Source organism: Schistocerca americana, chromosome X (assembly GCF_021461395.2).
Source record: "Schistocerca americana isolate TAMUIC-IGC-003095 chromosome X, iqSchAmer2.1, whole genome shotgun sequence".
In the NCBI taxonomy this organism is placed as follows: Eukaryota; Metazoa; Arthropoda; class Insecta; order Orthoptera; family Acrididae; genus Schistocerca; species Schistocerca americana.
This window is the reverse complement of record NC_060130.1, coordinates 824,791,279-824,812,136: the sequence shown is the minus strand read 5'-3', so window position 1 is coordinate 824,812,136 and position 20,858 is coordinate 824,791,279. Positions and strand designations below refer to the sequence as shown.

The window sequence follows — 20,858 nt, the reverse complement described above, 5'->3', positions numbered from 1 at the left end:
GGAAGGCCGGTTCTAGAGAAGGCGGATGGTCGACTTCGGTATATTGGGATAATTCTGGGAAAGTGTAGCACATCTACAAAGGAGAATGCGTGCAGAAGACTTGTGCGACCCGTTCTCGAGTGTTTGAGATCCTCATCAGATTGGATTAAAGTACAACATCGAAGCAATTGAAAGGCACCTGTTAGATTTGTTAACGACTGGTTCGAGCAACACGCGAGTTTTACTGAAGTACTATGTGAACTCATGTGGGAATCGCTGGAGGAAGAAGATGTTCTTTTCGCGGAAGTCAATGGACAAAGTTTAGAGAACCGGCGTTAGCGTCAGACTGCAGAACGAGCCTACTGCCACCAAAATACCGTACATCTCGCGTAAGGAGAGGGAGGAGAAGAAAGGTGAAATTAGAGCTCGTACTGAGACTTACTGACAGTTATTTTTCCCTCGCTCCATTTGCTGGTGGAACACGAAAGCGCATGACTAGCAGTAGTGCAAGGTAGCCTCCGCCAAACACCGTACGGTGGCTCTAAGGAGAGGGAGGAGAAGAAAGATGAAATTAGAGCTCTTACTGAGACATGCTGACAGTTATTTTACCCTCGCTCCATCTGCTGGTGGAACACGAATGCGAATGAAGAGCAGTAGTGCAAGGTACTCTCCGCCAAACACCGTACGGTAGCTCACAGAGTATATATGTGAATGAAGAGCTAGTATTTTTAGTAATTAGCCCAATATCAATAGCAAGTAATAGAATCTGAGATACTATGTGTGCCAATTCGCGATACGAAAAATGTGATTTAGTGACAGAATTACGATGAACGTATTCTTTGAACCTTCGAAAATATGCAGTTTCACGTCAGTGATCTATTACTTCCGGTGCTTTGACAATACTGAACAATACTGCGCACACAGTGTCTTTATTTCGACACAAAAGTAGTAACGGTCGGTAATCTTCCGAAAGACTAGGCAGTGCGGGGCGGGGCTCCGTACAGAGCGGTATCGATAGCGCGTGATGTATACGGGTGAATTGGTACGCAATAAAGGGATTTGGTTGACGTCGGTCGGGCGCGCAGAGGGCGGCAGAGGACGACCGTGTGGCGCGCGTGGTGCGCGGCGACGGTGCTGCCGCGGCGAGGCGTGGCGGGCTGTGGCGGCGGCGCGAGGCGCCAGTGCGGACATGGAGGAGGCGGCGAGCACGCAGCAGAGGCAGCGGGAGGCGGCGGCGCGGCTGCGCCAGCTGGTGGCCCGCGCGCGCGCGCTGGGCGCCGAGGCGGCGACGCGGCCGGCGGGCCGCCGCCTGCTGGCCGACAGGTGCCAGCCGCAGCCGCAGCCGCAGGCGTCCGGCGCGCCGCCGTCGTCGCCGCTGGCGCTCACTCTGGCCGGCGCCGCCTGCGCGTCGCTCGCGCTGCTGCTGGCGCTCGGCCTGCACACGCACGGCGGCTTCGCGCGCGCCTGGCTCAAGTGGCAGCGCCTCGACATCTACGACGAGGCCGTGAGTCCAAAAGAGTTAACCACAGTACAGTACCCTTAAAGATACAGAAAATATGTACGCCGCGCCCCACAGCTCGTAAATAATGAAAGAACGTTACGACCGTAAGTATAACCCTTTCCGACGTTGGAACACGTATTATGTTCGAGTATAATGAATTTTCTGGAGACTAGGAATCTACTCTGTAGGAATCAGCACGGGTTTCGAAAAAGACGGTCGTGTGAAACCCAGCTCGCGCTATTCGTCCACGAGATTCAGAGGGCCATAGACACGGGTTCCCAGGTAGATGCCGTGATTCTTGACTTCCGCAAGGCGTTCCATACGGTTTCCCACAGTCGTTTAATGAACAAAGTAAGAGCATATGGACTATCAGACCAATTGTGTGATTGGATTGAAGAGTTCCTAGATAACAGAACGCAGCATGTCATTCTCATTGGAGAGAAGTCTTCCGAAGTAAGTGTGATTTCAGGTTCTAACTACCCTACCACAACAAAGGTCAGCATTTAATAACGATTGTGGTGTTGCTCACGCTGCTAAATACTGCATTTTCGGGAAACAACAGTCATATTATGTGGCAGGTGTCATTAGAGCACAGTTAATAAAGTCATTTCATGTAATAATCAAAAAACTAGGCACTCATCTTTTTGTGTTTCCCACGTTGGTCTCGTCGTAAAATCATGGCTCAATCGTTGAAAATCTAGGTGGTTATGATTCCAAGCTCGGATGCAAAGGGGCCTAGATTTTATTCTGCTATATTCAAAAGTTTTGTAGATGCGCTTCTCAAACCATTCTTGGGGATTAAACCTTCCAAAGTTAGCACAATGGTGATGTAAAACAATAATCAGCACTCCAAATTTAAGTTACACTTCCTTTTAACTGCTTTTATTGCAATATCACGTGACACACAAGACATCACTTCACAATACAACACATACTTGAAAACATCTTCCTCACATTTTATAAGCCAACTACAATATGCATCTTTCCAACATGATGTCCAAGACTTGACCTTCTCAAGGTCCGACTCTCTAACAAGTTAACAACCAACTAATAATCGCTTACGCGCCCAAAAATCAGAGTTACAAGTACGTCAAAGATCATAGTGACAAAAGAAAGGATACACATAAGAATAACATCATTGCAATATAAACATATCGATGTATCACAAATGAAATCAAATCTGAATGTTGTCTCAGAAATATGTCAACTACTTTGCAGAAACACAGTAGAATATAGCTGGTATCGTGAGTTTCAGGTGAGGTGCCGTAATGGTTGCGTAATTCAAATACCATTACAAGGTGTGCCGCAGGGGAGTGTCGTAGGACCGTTGCTATTCACAATATACATAAATGACCTTGTGGATGACATCGGAAGTTCACTGAGGCTTTTTGCGGATGATGCTGTGGTATATCGAGAGGTTGTAACAATGGAACATTGTACTGAAATGCAGGAGGATCTGCAGCGAATTGACGCATGTTGCAGGGAATGGCAATTGAATCTCAATGTAGACAAGTGTAATGTGCTACGAATACATAGAAAGAAAGATCCCTTATCATTTAGCTACAATATAGTAGGTCAGCAACTGGAAGCAGTTAATTCCATAAATTATCTGGGAGTACGCATTAGGAGTGATTTAAAATGGAATGATCATATAAAGTTGAACGTCGGTAAAGCAGATGCCAGACTGAGATTCATTGGAAGAATCCTAAGGAAATGCAATCCGAAAACAAAGGAAGTAGGTTACAGTACGCTTGCTCGCCCACTGCTTGAATAGTGCTCACTGGTGTGGGATCCGTACCAGATAGGGTTGATAGAAGAGATAGAGAAGATCCAAAGGAGAGCAGCGCCCTTCGTTACAGGATTATTTAGTAATCGCGAAAGCGTTACAGAGATGGTAGATAAACTCCAGTGGAAGACTCTTACAGGAGAGACGCTCAGTAGCTCGGTACGGGCTTTTGTTCAAGTTTCGAGAACATACCTTCACCGAGGACTCAAGCAGTATATTGCTCCCTCCTACGTATATCTTCGCGAAGAGACCATGAGGATAAAATCAGAGAGATTAGAGCCCACACAGAGGCATACCGACAATCCTTCTTTCCACGAACAATACGAGACTGGAATAGAAGGGAGAACCGATAGACGTACTCAAGGTACCCTCCGCCACACACCGTCAGGTGGCTTGCGGAGTATGGATGTAGATGTAGATGCTACCTCACCCTTGTGACGTGGTTGTCGACTGGGTGGTAGCGGATTCGAATGCTGGTGGTGGACGAAATTTTCATCGCCAATATTTGGCCAGTAAGGGGTCGGAAAATTCTAGACCACCGTACTTTGCGGCAGTGTCCCGGATTAAATTCCGAGCCTGTCCGCAGCGTCTCACTGAATGGTGACGTATCGCACTTTTAGTAACGACCCGTCCGTCGGATGGGGATGTTTCGTGTGGCAGACCTCGGCGCTACACAGGTGTGCAAAACGTAAGGACGAAGGTAGCTTTGGCATGATGCAACAGTGCCAAGTAACATAGTTCGATGGAACTTGGACCATATATGGAAAGAATTGTTACAGCATAGTTCAGAAAGTGATTGAAAGAAATGCCCGATTAGACGAATACAAATGACACATTTATGCGAAGACAATAATTATACTGAAGTCATGGCGAATTATGATCGTCCCCTGGACATTACAAAAGGAGGGACATCGTTGTTAAGGGTGTGTGTGATCACCAAAAACGGTTATGCGTGCTCTGCAATGTGCTGCCTTACTGGCCACGAGGTAAGGAGTTCTTGTTGTAGGGCGTTTCATTCCTCCACTAGCGCAATTGCTGGTTGATGGTTGGTGCACGTGCACGAACTGCAATACGTTTCCCCAAACGCATCCCACACGTGCCCGATGGGATTTAAGGCCGGGGAGCGGCAGGCCAGTCCATTCGCCGAATATCCTCTCGTTCCTAGATCTCCTCCACGTGCGCAGAACTATGCGGTCGCCCGTTCTCATCCATAAAAGTGAAGACAGGGCCTAAATCTCCCGCTCAAAAGACGCACATGAGGCAGAAGTGCCGGCCGTTGCGGCCGATCGGTTCTAGGTGCTTTAGTCCGGAACCTCGCTGCTGCTCCTGTCGCAGGTTCGAATCCTGCCTCGGGCATGGATTTGCGTGATGTCCTTAGGTTAGTTAGGTTTAAGTAGTTCTAAGTCTAGGGGACTGATGACCTCAGATGTTAAGTCCCATAGTGCTCAGAGCCATTTGAACCACTTTTTTTGAGGCAGAAGTACAGAGTCACAACAGGATCGACCAATGAGTGTACCTCTTTCAAAGATTTGGAGGCCAGTACGCCCATGCCACATTACACCTCCCCACCCTACGAGGTGCATTCAAGTTCTAAGGCCTCCGATTTTTTTTCTAATTAACTACTCACCCGAAATCGATGAAACTGGCGTTACTTCTCGACGTAATCGCCTTGCAGACGTACACATTTTTCACAACGCTGACGCCGTGATTCCATGGCAGCGGCGAAGGCTTCTTTAGGAGTCTGTTTTGACCACTGGAAAATCGCTGAGGCAATAGCAGCACGGCTGGTGAATGTGCGGCCACGGAGAGTGTCGTTCATTGTTGGAAAAAGCCAAAAGTCACTAGGAGCCAGGTCAGGTGAGTAGGGAGCATGAGGAATCACTTCAAAGTTGTTATCACGAAGAAACTGTTGCGTAACGTTAGCTCGATGTGCGGGTGCGTTGTCTTGGTGAAACAGCACAAGTGCAGCCCTTCCCGGACGTTTTTATTGCAATGCAGGAAGGAATTTGTTCTTCAAAACATTTTCGTAGGATGCACCTGTTACCGTAGTGCCCTTTGGAATGCAATGGGTAAGGATTACGCCCTCGCTGTCCCAGAACATGGACACCATCATTTTTTCAGCACTGGCGGTTACCCGAAATTTTTTTGGTGGCAGTTAATCTGTGTGCTTCCATTGAGCTGACTGGCGCTTTGTTTCTGGATTGAAAAATGGCATCCACGTCTCATCCATTGTCACAACCGACGAAAAGAAAGTCCCATTCATGCTGTCGTTGCACGTCAACATTGCTTGGCAACATACGACACGGGCAGCCATGTGGTCGTCCGTCAGCATTCGTGGCACCCACCTGGATGACACTTTCGCATTTTCAGGTCGTCATGCAGGATTGTGTGCACAGAACCCACAGAAATGCCAACTCTGGAGGCGATCTGTTCAACAGTCATTCGGCGATCCCCCAAAACAATTCTCTCCACTATCTCGATCATGTCGTCAGACCGGCTTGTGCGAGCCCGAGGTTGTTTCAGTTTGTTCTCACACAATGTTCTGCCTTCATTAAAGTGTCGCACCCACGAACGCACTTTCGACACATCCATAACTCCATCACCACATGTCTCCTTCAACTGTCGATGAATTTCAATTGGTTTCACACCACGCAAATTCAGAAAACGAATGATTGCTCGCTGTTCAAGTAAGGAAAACGTCGCCATTTTAACTATTTAAAACAGTTCTCATTCTCGCCGCTGGCGGTAAAATTCCATCTGCCGTACGGTGCTGCCATCTCTGGGACGTATTGACAATGAACGCGGCCTCATTTTAAAACAATGCGCATGTTTCTATCTCTTTCCAGTCCGGAGAAAAAAAATTGGAGGCCTTAGAACTTGAATGCAGCTCGTATAATGCCTGGACCACCAAAACGATTATGTTCGGGAATGTTCCTGGCGCGTTTCGTGCTCTCGCCTCTCTCCATATCTGGGTACCTTATGTGACAACAGTGTCGAACATGATCATTTTCGTGGCCCAAGTGTTGTGGTGTGGGGAGGCATAAAGTTGCGTGGGTGGACTGACCTCAAAATCTCCAAACACAGAACACTCACCGATCAACAATGTTCTGACTCCCCGTTCGCGTCTTTTCAAGGAAGGAAGATTCGGTTTAACGTCCCGTTGACATCGAGGTCATTAGAGATGGAGCATAAGCTCGGATTGTGTCAAGGATGGGAAAGGAAATCGGCCGTGCCCTTTCAAAGGAACCATCCCCGTATTTGACTGAAGCGATTTAGGGAAATCACGGAAGACCTAAATCTGGACGGCCAGACGCTGGGTTGAACCGTCGTTCTACCGAATGCGGGTCTAGTACGCTAACCACTGCGTCACCTCGCTAGGTTGCGTCTTTTCAGGCGCGCATTCGGGCCTGATTTCATTTCTATGGATGACAATGAGTGATTTTATCGAATTGCGCAGGTGGAGAAGCTCGCAGAATCAGATGATAGTCGATGACTGGACTGGTCTGTCCGTTCCACCCCACATAAGCCCCGTCGGGCACCTGTGGGGAGACGAAGCGCAGCCCGGCACATGCACCAACTTTCAAGCACGCTGGATATGATCAAAACTCGTAGTTCATAACAAAAAAGAACGGTCAAATGTTTTGTGAAATCATTTGTCTAAGAGTAGTAAGTAATACACATAGCTTACAGAAACCTTTGACGCGCTTTTTAATGATGCTCGGAATCATGCACAGCATGCTCATATGTAGAGTGACGTAAGGAGACCACTGAGTGAAACTGCACCACACAAATACCTTCTAGTGCGCCTTAACATTCGGAAATCCGTAGTTCAACATTGAACGTCAAACAGTCAGTCGGCTCGTCATTTGCTGTACGTGATTGAGAGCATGATTCAATGGCGCATAAAATGCTTTTTAGTCTATTTTAGTTCTTATTTTTAGACAAATCATTTAACATAAACAAGTGATTGTCCTTTTTCTTTCAGATTTTATTTTCAAGTCTTGTTCAGAAAGTTTGAAATATAATATATTGAAATATCGATCGTTATTCTATTATTTTTAAGATAATACAGACTACAAATTAAGAGAAAGCAGAGCAGATTCAATTTATGCTGAGATTTGATTTTTTTTACTTGATTTACGTACCTAGAAGCAGCTCTCCGTAAAATGTTTCAATTTCTCCTCGAATTTTTAATTATATTTTTCTTAATTACCATGATTACTTTCAAGCAATTAAATATTTCTTTGCGAAACTAGACGTTCCACTAGTCAATTTGATACTCCAGTTTTCCATTTCCCACTCTTCGTTTGGCTATGAAAATTTGGACAAAAATCCATTGGGTAGTTTCTAGGGAGTCTGATGGCCGCTCCGTCCAGTAATTTTACCGAAAACATATTTGTGATTCCAGCAGCAGCTTATCTTGGTAATCACCAACATCTTCGAATATCGAAATAAGTCTTAAGAGATTGTAGTTCTGAAAGAGACGAGTATTTTCGAGTATCAGTGACAACTCTCTCACTTAATGATTTTATCAGAATTTACAAAAATCATATTTCACATTTTTATACTTAGAAACTCACATCCTGGAAAACATAAATTAATTTCCTAGTCTTAGTTACTCTTGCATGTTTTGGCACTAATGTATCATCTTCTGTTGGTGCTTATTTCTGAAAATATATTGTTCGTTATTTGCTTTATTTAGAAATATATTATTATTAATACTAAGATAGTATATGAAGGTGTTTATTTTCGTTTTGGTTACTTGAATTCAAGTGAGGTAAGACATAACATGCTGGGACATTCCTAAAACTTAACCCTTAAAAAGACACATATTAAAGGTATCTACTACAATGATAATAGATTTGCACGTACAATTTTTATGCCTGGAAACAATGGCTGAATATCTCCTATATGCCGGCCGGAGTGGCCGTGCGGTTCTAGGCGCTACAGTCTGGAGCCGAACGACCGCTACGGTCGCAGGTTCGAATCCTGCCTCGGGCATGGATGTGTGTGATGTCCTTAGGTTAGTTAGGTTTAATTAGTTCTAAGTTCTAGGCGACTGATGACCTCAGAAGTTAAGTCGCATAGTGCTCAGAGCCATTATCTCCTATATGGAACGATGTAAGCAAAAATAAAGATCCCAAATGTAGCGGGTGGAGTTCTGAAAGTGGAAAGTATATTTAAACGAAGGAAGACTGGGATCTAACGTTCCGCCGGCAACGAGGTCATTAGGAACGGCGCTAAGCCTTATACTAGACAAGGCTACGCAAGGCTATGAGTCGAGTCCTTTTTAAAGGATGCATCCAGTCATGTGCTCTTAGTGATTTAATCTCAATCTGAATTCGACCTCGGCTCCTCCAGAATGAGATTCCATGGTCTTAATCGCTGCGCTACCTCCTCGGCGTATACTTAACATACCCAGTGCTTTCATCAGTCGACAGTATATGAGCGACTAGTGGACGTGAGTTGCTGACATTAAGTTGCATATAATCAGATTATGTTTGCACCGATCCCCAGACATATCCCAAGTATCGTGAATACGTCGCCAACCATTAAAATTTTGGGTTAGGCTAACCGAGATCTGCTTATCGTGAAAAATCGCCCTCAGCAATTGGGCCATCCGAACATGCCTCCTGGACCGACCTAAACAAAAATTGTCACCGATATTTGCTTTCTCTTACTTCCAAACACTACAACTGAACTTTTCCCAAGGAGTATATTGGAACATAACTACGACAGAAACGGATATGGTGAAAGACCAGATAGCATAATTAGTTAAAACCTAAAGCCGAATTAGATAAAGCGACTGTTGGCGCTATGCACAAATTTTCATTTGTCGTGACACTTTCATTACACTGCATGCTATTTCTTGTCACTGCATTTCTTTCATTTCATCCTTGTTGATTCACTCAGCAGTGTCTCACGGCCTGAGTGCATGTAACATTGTTGACTGTGCTCCGCCCGTCGGCCGAGGACGTAAAGCTTTCGGCATCTTCTAGAGGGAAGGTGGCTATATCTGTGTGCCGGCACTGGACCTCACCTCGCCATTCTGTCCCTCATCGTTGTCAGCACCAAACAAACGGCACATCCCTACTCACTCGTCAGTTACCTATACGTATCAGATCATGCTTTTGAATCAGTAGATCGTTGGCAGAAGGAAACTGCGAACCACCTCCAGTAAGTCCTTTCATGACAGCACAGCTATGGAAAGAAGCGAGGAACAACGAAAAGAAAGAAAGAAAAAGAGAACGATTAGTGTTTTAACGTTCCATCGACGATGAGGTCGTTAGAACGAAATAAAAGGTCGGATGGGAAGGATGGGAACTATTTCGGCATTTCCATTAAGTATGCTAGGGAAATCACGGAAAACATAACTCCGTATAAATGGACAGAGATGTAAATCTCTGGCATCCGAAATACGAGCCCACTGTTTTACCACAGTGCCACCTCACTCGCTACACTGTTATTGGAGTTCCTTTGAATTCGGGCTGATCTTTCTGCTGACTTCTACATTATATGTCTCAAGAAAGTGGCGACCATACCTCTTAGTGGTCTTCTACGTGTCACAGCGTTGGTCCAACAAGCCGGCTTCGTCTTGATTAAATCAGGCTTAATACAATACACGTGTTTATTTACAATGTGTTGTGACAAATGAAAATCTGTACGAGAACAGTGTTTTTAGCTGGATTTTCTACTACACGCGAGCAATCGTCATATCCGAAGTTGCCTGCTGGTGTCACTGATGTTTCCTGCTATTACTTTTGAAGGTCCTCTCGCAGTGTATGCGGGAACACCACCGCCTTAGCGAGGGATGAATGAATCAATAGGGTGAGGCGAGTGCTAGCCGTAAGCAGAAGACAGTCTCTAATCTCTAATTCTCTTCTGGTACAAATTCTCATTTCTCAATACACATTCATTGCACTGCAGATCCAGCAGTTCTGAATGGATTTAGTTTACCTAACTACCAAAGTATTTGACTGATATCCTTATAGATTACATTCATCTCATTTGAGTTTAAATTACATAAAGAAATACATCTGTCAGCCAATGTTAATGTAACTTGATTATGCCGAAACACTTTTCGTGTTCTCTTATACCTTCAATTGACGTACTGCAGTAATACCTTCATCATTATCCAGTTTCGGTCGATATCTGAAATCTGCAACTGCCGTTTATTGTGTATCTTGAAATACATTGCGTATCTTGAAATGCAATGCGTAAATAAACCGTCGGATTTTTAAGTCTGTGTGTTGTATATGTAAATGTGAAACAACGAGTCACAGGATACAGTGCGATAAAAGGCAGCTGCAGTTGTCAAAATACAGTAAACCTGAACTTAATAATGGTATTACGTCAACTGAACGTGGGTGAAAACCGGAAACGCGTCTTGGCACGAATAAAGTTGTACAAAAACTTTCTGTTTGCTATATTTGTTCAAGTGATTTAATCTTTAGGCACTGGGCTCAGCCACCAATATCCTGGATAAATTAATGTCAGCTAATTTAACTGAGTTGGTATTTTATTTGCTGCAGATGATAAGGCTAATAGTCATCATTAATCAATAACACTAGGTTTCCAGAGTATCAATCATTGTCTTTTTATCTGCTTACACTGTCCAATCTTCACGCTCATATAAGTCAGAATCCCAGACATAGCCTCTCAGAAATCTGTTTTTTATTTTTACTGGGTGCCAAGCTTTGCGTTGAAAACGTTTGGCTAAAATCTTTACGTGGATTATTTTCTTTGTACTTCTACAATCTCTGTAGATCTTGATCCCAAACTAGTTACATTCTGCAATTAGTTATAAAGCCTGTTTTTGTAGTGACTCTGTCCATGCCTATTATTTTTTGGTGACCTCGGTGGCATAGTGAAGGCAGAGAGCTTCACGTTTCAGCCAGAAATCTGCGCTGCGACTTTGAAGGGGCCGGCCGGAGTGGCCGTGCGGTTCTAGGCGCTACAGTCTGGAGCCGAGCGACCGCTACGGTCGCAGGTTCGAATCCTGCCTCGGGCATGGATGTGTGTGATGTCCTTAGGTTAGTTAGGTTTAATTCGTTCTGAGTTCTAGGCGACTGATGACCTCAGAAGTTAAGTCGCATAGTGCTCAGAGCCATTTCGACTTTGAACGGCAAAGAGGTGCAGCGACTGAGACAATGGACTTCAGCGTGAAGGAGCACGGTTCACACCCACGAAGCTACATAGTCACCAGAACTCCTGCAGTTCTTATAAGCATTTGGACTTTTTGTAGTAGAAAATGTTCACCAATGAAGCAGCAGTTGAAAACGTCTCACAGGCTTTTCCTCAGTCCAGAAATCTGAACCGGTATTAGTAAAGCAGTTCCTAGTTAAACGAGTCCGTAAACACCAAATAGTGCCATCCCATGGGTTGAGGTTTCCTTCGGTCGAAGTAATGTTGCTTAAAAGTCCACTGTATTTAACATACAATGTGAAACAATCTAGTGTCACTGTATACAGGAAGAGCCACGTAACTTGGAGACTGTACTTCATAGTTTTGGCTTTACCATTAACTCACTTTCACCCTCGTGTTAAGAAGAATCCTCATTAAAAACCTTAAGAAGCGTTCTGTATCACAAATACTCTTTCCAGCAACTCTGTAATTGCGACAGAGAAAAAAGCATATCGTTCCGTTTTATGAAATATTTCGTTTGCTTAATTGTGTCTACTGATGAAAATGTTACGAATGTTAAACACAGACATGCATGCGGCAAGCGTATAATTTAAATCACTGACCAGTCGTCGATATTCAGGTTTTCCGTAGTTTCCCTAAGTCGTATGAGGCAGACATGTTTCCTTCAGAAAGGTCGCGGCCGAACTCCTGTCTCATCTTTGTCCACTTGTAATGAGCGGTATTTCAATGGGACGTTAAACTCTAACCTTCCTTCCATTTTTCCAAGGTCTCACTTATTCCCAGGGACGATGGTAATGTCATTTGCGTACATAAGTATGACAAAGTCTTGTCCGCTTACTTTCACTCTTTCTTACGTCACGTGCTTAGTATATGCATTGGAAATAAGACGCACACACCAACTTAATATCACGTCTTTTTTTATTCCTGCATTTTGCATGTCTACTCTTTGCGCAAAGTTGACTAATTAACAGAACACGAAGACCAGCAATATAAACGCCTGAGAAGAGAGATAACTTGAGTTTGGTCATTTAGAGAGGACAGAGGTAATATCTTACATGCTCGTTTGAAGCCTGAAACTGCACGTGCGAGACACTAGATGGCACCAGCGCACTATATCAGTTCCATTCGCTGAATGAAATGAATGGAATCAATGGAGAGAAAAATCAATGAAACTGCAGTGACATGACAGGATGTTGCACCTAGAACATCAACAAGACCATTTATTTGAGATTTACGTTGCCCTTGTGTCAATCGTATTTGCATATTCAGAGAATATGTATAAGGAAAGATGAGTCCTCGTTACCTGTCCAAATATGATTGGCACGAGGACGATGTCTGAATTGGAATGAACTTGCATTGACGCACTTCATAGTGAGTTGTTCTTTGACTGTGGCACAATAGTCGAAATGACGTCGGTAAGTAAATAAATAATCTTACCAACATAAAGATGGAATATCTTCGCCCTACCGAAAAACAGCAGGTCTATTGACGCAAGTAAGCAGAAAAGGATGAAACGTCGGTGAAATCCGTTTAGAAATGCTGAACCTAAGCAGTGGTGAATATATCGCACCTGGATGTAACAATTTGTAGTGATACGAAACAGAGTGATGAAATAGGCCCAGCGGTAGGTAAGGCAGGCAGCAGACTTGGTTTCATTGGCAGAATACTTGCAAAATGCAGTCACTCTGCAAAGGAGGCTATTTATACGCACTTGTGGGTCCTGTCTTACAATACAGTTGAGCTGTGAGGGATCCACACCAAATAGGACTAACAGGGGCTATTGATCGTATCAAAAGAATGGCGACGAGTTCGTTTGACTCACGGGAGAGCGGCACCGAAATTTTGAGAAACCCGAATAGCAGGCTCTTCAAAATAGACGCTAATCATCCCGTGAAAGACTACTTACAAAGTTTGAAGAACCAATGTTAAGTAAAGATATTCTTCAGCAGCCTACGTATCGCTCGCTTAGGGATGATCTACACAAGATTACACTGATTACAGATATCACAGAGGCATTTAAGCAGTAATCTCTCCAGTCTTCCATACGCGGTTAGAAAGAGACGAACTCCTAATATGTGGTATCACGCTAAGTACGCTCTGCCATGCACTTCGAAGTGGTTTGCAAAGTTTTTATGTAGATGTAGATGAAGACAATTGGAAATTTCTTCCACAGCGGGATATTAACTGAGATCTCTCGCTTATCGTAAGCAGTGGAATTAAACTGTGTGTCTAATTGATTACAAAAAATGGCTCTGAGCACTATGGGACTTAACTGCTGTGGTCATCAGTCCCCCAGAACTTAGAACTACTTAAACCTAACTAACCTAAGGACATCACACACATCCATGCCCGAGGCAGGATTCGAACCTGCGACCCTAGCGGTCACGCGGTTCCAGACTGTAGCGCCTAGAACCACACGGCTACTCCGGCCGGCAATTGATTACTGTTTTCGCGCTTAAAACGAGTTCCACCCTCGTGTCATGGAATGGCACAAATTTTCACTGTCAAGACATATTCACTACATTACTTCTTTAATATTCCGGAACGGATTTCAACGATACTGTTTCAAGCCGCTACATTTCATCGATTTACTCGACATTAATGCACTCCATTGAATTTCAATTAATTTATTTCGTATGATGTATATCACTGTTGCGAGGTAACTAATGATCCTGCACCGAATCCGTTTATCTAGAGTTACTATTCCCACACACGCTGTGGAAAAAACCTCTGGATGTAGAGTTGGAAACAAATGGGAGCAAACGTCAGTGACATAAAAAATTTGAGTCGAATGTGAAGGTATCCTCAGACGGACTAAAATTTTGTCACTAAATGGTTAGAGAGACCACTCGCGATAAGTAGGATTTGTTGAGCTATCCATTGTCTCTCCAATTATTTCCATGCCAGGAAAAGAATCACGATCTACAGAAAGTTACAGAGTTTGTAGTTCTTAGGGGAGTATTCAGACATACCTGGATGACTGCCTCTCATCTCCCCTACTTTATAAATGATCAAATTTACGATCCTTTGGTTAAAAGATATCCCGTGTTCCGTTACTCGCTTTTGAGCTCCGTACGGATGTCTCGGCAAGTTTCTATCTGGAGTTGTTTGCCTCAGCTTCATTCGCAGTTTGTTGTTTCTCGTGTGTTATTCTGCGGCGGAGATGACATTGAAGATTGCTTGTTAGGTGGAGTGTTACCTTCGCGCTGCTGTGTTGGGAAACAGAAAAGCAAATGAAGCACAACATTGTCCGTGACAGTTGTGTCCTAAAGAGCCACGCGAGGTGGCGCAGGGAAGGCAAAAGAAACTGGACTCGTCTTTGGCAGCCAATCACATTTAGACTTTCCGTAATTTCCCTGAATTCCATACGGCAAATACTGGGATTTCTTTCAAAGGGCGCGTCCGAATTCCTTCTGCAGTTCGAATTTTAATCTGTCGTTAAAGCCCTCGACATCGACGGGATGGTAAACACTTTTCAACCTCCTGCCTTTTGATCGCCGAAGCGTCTGCTTTTAATCGAGTGTTAATTCAGTCCAGAAATACGCATGTGGATACGCTCGTGGAGTATGCCTGTGGTCCTTATAAACTGCGCAATGGAGTATTTTGCTTTGTTTTCCGCCGTGGCATGTTACTATTAAATAGCTGACACCATTTTTAATTCTTTACTTCCCGTAAAATAAACTTCCCTTCCACAAAATTCCTACAGTGAGGCACGCAGATTTTCAAAAAAGTCTTTCTATCTTGTTCAGAAGCTTCGTATGTAGGAGAGTACGCCTTTTCTTTGGAAGTTTCCCGTCTCATTCTGTCAAGGTATCGGCGCCCTGCTTTCTTGAGCGAGCCACGATATAAAAGACTTGCTGTCATATCGATTCCTAGTTGTGACGCGGATATAAAGCATGTCCTCTACGATCGTGTACCTAATATCATCTTCCCTTTCTCGTTAACAACACTTTTACGAGAAAGCTTTCCTGGTGGCTACAAAATATTTTTCCCAAGCCGAGCGGAGCCTTTGTTCAAAAATACCTCGTGTCATATTACTGCAAACGTACAAGGGCTTTCTATGACAAGGCAAAACCTATGAAAAAGCTCTTAGATGTTATCGGAGCTACCAAGGCACATTTTATTTCAACCTAATCTGCCAGATATACTCTGTATAGATTACAAGTGTGTTATGAATGACCTGCACGGTAAACCACTGTTTGAGGTTAACGCATTCGGAATTGACAATCTCTGTAAGCAAAGTTGCTTGGTATTCAGCTTCGCATTACATCACTCGCTTTCTGAAGCAATTTCATCAGTAGGAGTGCCTTTTATCACATTCTTTATGTTAGTAAAATCTAATTTCTGTTCACATTTACTGTTGGCAGCAGCTGTTTAGGAGCGTAAAAGGCATCTGCTTTCTTTCAACATCCACAGTTACATATATACTAAGCAATGAGGTGTACAGTTCATGACGAAGGTGTGGTCGAGCGGTTCTAGGCGCTTCAGTCTGGAACCGCGCAACCGATACGGTCGCAGGTTAGAATCCTGCCTCGGGCATGGATGTGTGTGATGTCCTTAGGTTAATTAGGTTAAAGTAGTTCTAAGTTCTAGGGGACTGATGACCTCAGATGTTAAGTCCCATAGTGCTCAGAGCCATTTGAACCATAACGAAGGGTGCATCCTAACAGTATTATAAGTTGTCTGTCCCAATCCAGTCTGTCCAATTTTTCCTCACAAAATACATTCTTCCTTTTTGGGGACAGTGACAATGATGAAGCACCGAAAAGCTTTACGCAATTATTGCAGGTAACTCTTTCTCCAATGTTGCGACGCAGATTACTCCATACTCGACTCCCGCAGCACAGGACGCGTGCGCACACTTACGGGGTGGAGGTGACAGAAAATAAATTATAATGTAAAGAATGGGGATCTTGTGGGTATTACTGATGTGGAAATTCTGCATTTTTAGCCAAATATGTGAGACTGTGAATACTGAGAAGGCGATGGAGCAAAGGTATTGCACATGGTGAGGAAGGGGTATCATGACCATATAGAGGCGGTCAGTTAGGCATTTCACAAAGTAGTAGGCGACGGATATTCGTTTCTAGGCCGTGAACGACACTTTTCGTTTCATGGCTTTGCGGACAACCTTTGTTTTTGTCATTTATAAAGCAATGAACGCACAGGGTGCCGTAAAATAATGTCCCAGTTATAAATTTTAATAGTATCAACTATAAGCATTGTACAGTGTTCGTTCAAGGTCAAAATTAAAGAGTGGCTCAAATAGTTTTAGATTAGCACATACTGTAGGCGACTGATGCTATATTGCTTTCACGCTTGCAGCGCCACATACCCCACTTATGCAAAATGGCGACTCCTGGGTGTAAAGCGTTTCTTGTTCTGCAGTTTGTTATGAGTCAGTCTGGAATTTGAGTTCAACGTGTGTTTCGTTAAAGTTTTCATTATGGTCTCCAATGCGGCAAAAACATTCCCCGATGCGTGTGCAAATGGAAAAGCGCGGGACGACAAAACGTGTCTGAAGAGGATGTTGACTTCAGCGCATCTTACCTTCCTAATCCTAAGAAGTCGGCTGGATAGGATCTGAAAACGTACTGTGGGAAGTGCCTTGCAGTTCGCGTCTTCTTGAATGCCTTAATCGCTGCTTAGGCCTAATCGGCGCAGCAAAGCAACTAAAGCCACTTAATAAAGGTAAGTCGTCCGGTCCAGATTGTGTGCCAGGTACTTTCATTTCAGAGTATATTGATGTAATAGCCCCATTTTTAGCAATCAACTGTTTGCTTGACGAAAGATCTGTACCTAAACCCTAATTTACACGACGACATTGGGTTGCGCCACTCGTTGCGTGGAATGACTTGCACGCAAATGCTATCATATTTGACTGTAGACACGGCGAAACCAGTATACACTTCAGTTTCGTCGTTTTGTGGATTCATGAGTCATGTCTGAAATGAAAGTTTTGGCAGCTGCACCTCGCACGAGTTGCGATGGAGGTCAAGCTTGTTGCGTGGAATCGCTGCATAAGAAAAAAACGAGAAACATGTTTAGATTCGTGACTGGATGAAGAAAAGACGTCAGCTCGGTTGCTCGGCATCCTTGCTGAAATAATTTGTAATGGAAGACCCAAGAAGTTCTTTTAATTATCTGAGAATGTCACCAGAGCTGTTCACGTTCTTTTAAATAGAATAAAGATACGTAACGCATGAAGCACTGTCGCCAGAACTGAAATTACCCAGCACTTTCAAAATGGTTCAAATGGCTCTGAGCACTATGGAACTTAACTTCTGAGGTCATCAGTCCCCTAGAACTTAGAACTACTTAAACCTAACTAACCTAAGGACATCACGCACATCCATGCCCGCGGCAGGATTCGAACCTGCGACCGTAGCGGTCGCGCGGTTCCAGACTGTAGCGCCTAGAACCGCTCGGCCACTCCGACCCAGCACTTTGCGTGCATTACAATTGAGAACACTCGTAATGCTATAAGATGTGGTTTTAGTTGGTGATAACGCTTTTTCATTAACACCAATAATTATTGACATTAACAATAATGATTATTAACATTAACAGCAGTAATTATTCGAAGCAGGCCGCATTAAGAAGAGAATGGTTTGCAAACTACTCTCTTGAAGATAGATCTGTACAGTGGAAATATTTCAAAATTCAAAGATACGTGAATGGGGAGTACTGCTGCGACGTTTAAATAGATGAATATTGAATAAAGAATGTAGCTTCTTGATTTGTGTAGCCTTCCCTCCTTCAACAATATTCCTTAAAAAAAAGAGTCGGCCAACTCGAACGACGGGATTTTACTCTTGTAGACAAGAGCATTTCTACAGCTAGAATTACATTTGCTTGTATTTTTCTTAATTCAGTTGTTTATGTGCTCCAAATTCAATAGATTTTGCCCTGCAGCTCAGATATTGTCAAACTATCTATGTTCTGATCGCACGTGAAGGTCCCAGGAGCAGCAATATGTTGCTTATTTTTGTAATCAGCATCACTGAAATCCCGCAAACACCTATGTAAAGCATAGATATCCAAAAAGCGAACATCATTCTCCTTTCCCCACGTCATATTTAAGTTTGTCTATACTCTACGAACACACAGAACCTCAAAACTCATGCAACTAGTGTCGCCAAAGTTGGAACACGCCGAAAGTGCTTAGTTTCGCCGACGAGTTGCTCAAACGCACGGCGCGCATGCACAGTGGCCGGTAGCGCAGTTGGCTGCAACCTAGTGTCGTCGTGTAAACTAGGCTTAAAGGTTGGGAAGTTAGACAGCTAACACTAATGCGCAAGAAAAGTAATAGAATTAATCCACTGAATTATAGCCACATATCACTGGCATGAATTTTCATTAGGACTTTGGAACATATGCTATGTTTGAACAAATGCGTGCCTATAGAGCATCGTCGGAGTTGTACGACTGGACTTCTGATTTCCTATCAGAAAGGTAACAGTTCGTAGTAAGCGACGGGACGTCATCGAGTGCAGCAGAAGTCATTTCTGGCAATCGCCAAGGAAGTGTTACATACCCTCTGCTGTTCCTAATCAATATAAACGACAATCTGAGCAGCCCTCTTGCATTTTTTTTTTTCAGGTGGCGCTGTCGTTTACTTAGTAAAGTCATCAGAAGATCAAAACGAATTGTAAAATGATTTAGACAAGATATTTGTATCGTGCGAATAGTGGTAATGGATTCTGAACAAAAAAATGTGAGTACTCCATACGAGTACTGAAAAAAACCTGTTAGATTTCGGTTACACCATAATCACACAAATTTAAAGGCTGTAGATTCAACTAAGTACCTATGGATTACAACTACGAATAACTGAAATTGGTGAAAGAAAGATTGTGTTTTATTGGCAGAACAAATCTATTAAAGAGTCTGACCTACACTACACTTCTCCGTCTTGTTTTGGTGTATTGCTGTGCGGTAAGGGATCCTTGCCTGATAAGACTGACGCAGGACATCGAAAAAGTTTAAGGAAGGGCAGCTCAAAAAAATGGTTCAAATGGCTCTGAGCACTATGGGACTCAACTGCTGTGGTCATAAGTCCCCTAGAACTTAGAACTACTTAAACCTAACTAACCTAAGGACATCATACACATCCATGCCCGAGGCAGGATTCGAACCTGCGACCGTAGTGGTCGTGCGGTTCCAGACTGTAGCGCCTTTAACCGCTCGGCCACTCCGGCCGGCGCAGCTCATTTTGTACCACTGTGAAGCAGGGGAGAATGTGTCACAGACATGATACGCTAGTTGATGTTGGAGTAATTAAAACAAACGCGTATGTCGCCGCCCGTAGATGTTCATACGATATCTTAATCACCAACTTTGTCCTCCGAGCCGGCCGGGGTGTCCGAGCGGTTCTAGGCGCCACAGTCTGGAACCGCGCGACCGCTACGGTCGCAGGTTCGAATCCTGCCTCGGGCATGGATGTGTGTGATATCCTTAGGTTAGTTAGGTTTAAGTCGTTTTAAGCTCTAGGGGACTGATGACCTCAGAAGTTGAGTCCCATAGTGCTCAGAGCCATTTTTTTCTCCTCCGAATGCGAAAATATTTTGTTGACTCCCTTATCCACAGGGAGAAATGACCATGCTTATAAAATATGAGACATCAGAGCTCGCGCGGAAAGATTTAGGTGTTCGTATTTCCCACGTGCTGTTCGAAAGTTGTCGAGAAATAGTCTGAAAGTCGTTCTATGAGCCCTCTGCAGAGCACTTAAGTATGAATTGCTGAATAGTCGTGTAAATGTAGATGTAGATATAGAACCGAGTCTCATCTACTTCATCTCCATTATTTGGGAATTTCAGTACTAGCCAGTGGATGTTGAACAGTATTCATCTTCCCTATAGGGCTACAATATGTAAACGCACCGTACAAAAATTAGTTATCCCCCTGCCCCGAGAAGGCATCACGGTGATTCTGTGTAATGGAACTTCTCGCCTTGATAAAGGACTCAGTTCGGTGAGGAATAGAGTCGTCAAATTTGATCCGGTATGGCATATCCAGGTGAAGTCAATCATTGATCATTAAATATCGTAGAGCTACCAAATTACGAGCATGCTGATTACTACGTTTCAGCTGTTTCCACATCACCCAATCATGTTCTGTGGGATTACGATCGAGTGATTTAGCGGGCCAATTGTGGGGGCGATGGGCACTTGAGTGTCAATCGCCGGCCGGTGTGGCCGTGCGGTTCTAAGCGCGTCAGTTTGGAACCGCGTGACCGCTACGGTTGCAGGTTCGAATCCTGCCTCGGGCATGGATGTGTGTGATGCCCTTAAGTTAGTTCGGTTTAAGTAGTTCTAAGTGACTTATGACCTCAGTAGTTAAATCCCATAGTGCTCAGAGCCATTTGAACCATTTGAGTGTCAATCCAAGAACGTATACATTCAGTTCTGAGATCACGACTGTTGTCACATTGGAAAAATGGTTCAA

The 20,858-nt window shown here is 43.9% G+C and overlaps 1 protein-coding gene across 1 annotated transcript in view; it reads left to right on the top strand.

Annotated features, from left to right (window-relative positions):
- Positions 1 to 1,380: 1,380 nt before the first annotated feature.
- LOC124555047 (bifunctional arginine demethylase and lysyl-hydroxylase JMJD6) overlaps positions 1,381 to 20,858 on the top strand; it is a 551,390-nt gene continuing 531,912 nt past the window's right edge. Inside the window, exon 1 of the mRNA XM_047128818.1 lies at positions 1,381 to 1,483. The gene's annotated coding sequence lies outside the window, so the exon portion shown is untranslated. The remainder of the gene's footprint in view (positions 1,484 to 20,858) is intronic.